A 2,661-nucleotide genomic window follows, 5' to 3' on the forward strand; every position below is an offset into this window, starting at 1 on the left:
ATTTTGGAAAACCAATTTGCAAACTGTTCCTCTTCCTCGCGCTCCATATTTAGGGTTTTTCCCAGGGTTCTGTTCTAGGGCCGTTCATATTTTCTATTCATGTAAATTATAGATGATAAATGCATTCTACAACATCTATGCTGATCACACTGTTAAACATTGGTCTTCCTTATCAATAGAGCAAACCCTGGAACTGCTTTTAATGTTGTTGAGTTTGTTTTAATCTCTGAGTAAGTTAGTTGTTGACACTTTCCTACAAATAACAATGCATATTGCAATTATTATGAATCCTTACTTGTTATATGAATTATACATTGAAAAAGCTGAAGTTACTTGTACAGAGAAGCTGGTTTTATTTCAAAGAGGAAACTGTGAGTGAGGAAATAACTGGATATTCATAATGTACTTTATATTATATTATATCTGCAAATACTTCAATTGTTTGAATAATGTGTAGAAATAAAGTATTGATCAATGCACAGAAGAACTTGAAACTCAGAAGAAGTTATTGTTGCTTATGTCAAATGAATTTGAACAGAATGAGGAAAATAGTTTTGTTCACACGTATTGTTTTGACTTTAATTGACCTACTTTGCATCTTAATTGGCTAATTGAAGAAAGTCTTTCGACGCATTTTAATGAGATTTGTTCCTGGTGAAATTAACTCAGCTGATATAAAAGCTGTAATATAAAAGTTTATTTAACTCCGAACCCTCACATGCTTGAACAAGAAGTCAAACTCAATCATTTTCAAAGTATCCAGAGCATTTGCCCTCATAATTCTTGCATCGCCTTCAGGTTGATAAAATACGCTTCTGTCAGCGACTTTGCCATATTTTTTAAAAACTCTATATAAACACTTTTAAAGAAGATTTGATTGAATCTGTGTTCCATTATTTATGAGTGCATTATAAATTCATCCTCTACCACTTACAGGCACTCAGTCACCCTTGACATAAGAACCTCACTCGACTCCGTCCGTTCGCTGAAGGATTGTTCAGTAAATTAAGCAAATCCCCGACTGCAGAAGTGTCAGGTAATGATTCCTCTAATTACACTTTAATTCAATCCTGTACTCTATTGACATCCTTCACTGGATCCCGGACTCTCAGCCTGTCTCCCGGCGTCTCTCCGTCCTCCCTGAAGAGACGGGAAGCAGCTCAGTCCCGATGTCTTCTTTTCATGGTCGGTTCCTGATGCTGATTCTCTGAGCTTCTGTTTGGAATCAGGATTCTCTGATCCCACGGAGAACATGTGATCCCAGGTCGAATCTGGATGGAATTCATCCTGTAAAAGGTTTTATCAGCTACATGACTTATTCCTAATGCACCTTAGACCACATTTAACTTGAAATGTACACATTGTTTTGTTTAATTTAACTTAATACATTTTCAATTATTCACTTTCTTATGTTTGACAGAAGGAGGAAATATTATGAAACCACGAGAGGCTGATTAATAAAGTAATCCCCTGAAATAACATCTTTTCTTGAGATTTAAAATGATCAGTTAAATCTGCTGTTGTGACTGCAAATATGTGTGTGTGTGTGTGTGTGTGTGTGTGTGTGTGTGTGTGTGTGTGTGTGTGTGTGTGTGTGTGAGTGCACTGAGATGTGAGGAATAAAGTGCAGGAAAGCTCCAGCCTATAAACTGCTATAAAGCTGGACAGGAGATGTGTACATGTAAGTGTCAGTGTGTGAATCTGTGCCTGTCAGTTTCTCTGTGTGTGTGTGTCTGTGTTGTGTTGCCTGTGTGCAGTGATATCTGAGAAATAAAGTGAGAGAAACCCCCAGCCGATATACTCTGCTATGTGTATGAGTAAGTCAGTGAGTCAAAGTGTGGTTGTGTGTGTCTCTGTGTGTGTTTCTGTGTGTGTATGTGTGTGTTTGTGTGCAGTGAGATAGGAAGAAATAAAGCCCAAGAAAGCCTCAGCCTATCGCTGTGTAGCTGAGGGACAGGAGATCTGTGTGTGTGTGTGTGTTTTTGTGTGCTGTGTGTCTATCTATAGTTATGAGGGTTCGGCTGATCCTCACAGTTTCAAAGGTTTATTTGAGGGTTTAGGGTTCGAGCGAGGTTTAGGTTAAGGTCAGAGTTAAGGTAAGACATTTAGTTGTGATGGTTAAGGTAAGGGTTGGGGGCTAGTGAATGCATTATGTCAATGATTGTCCTCACAACTATAATAAGTCGTGCATGTGTGTGTGTGTGTTTAATAAAAAATTCAACATTAGAATAATAATGAAGTCATTCTTGTTTTCATTAAAATGTGTACTTTTATTGTGCTTTTCATGATGTTCAAGCTAAATCTACTATATCTTTGTATTTGCATAAAAATGTAATAACTGTATAAAACGCATGAAATCTCTTTTATTTTTCTCGGCAGCTTAAAGAAAAAAGTAAACATCAAATGTATTGTTTTTATTGTGTTCAGTAGGAAACTGTTGAGGAAGTAGTGAAGCTTGGTTTTGATCAGAGAAGTTTCTCACGTCTCAATGTGGAAAGTTGAGTCTGAACAAGAGGAAGAGAACAAGGATTGTTTCAAATTGAATGTTGGAGAATCAATCAGGATCGCGGCCGGGCTCGTCCCTCCGCTGATCCACCGCGTACGACCATAAACATTCCATTCACAGAACTTTGGGTCCAGTAAGAACTTTATACAAAAAAC

This window comes from Limanda limanda, chromosome 9 (assembly GCF_963576545.1).
Source record: "Limanda limanda chromosome 9, fLimLim1.1, whole genome shotgun sequence".
NCBI lineage: Eukaryota > Metazoa > Chordata > Actinopteri > Pleuronectiformes > Pleuronectidae > Limanda > Limanda limanda.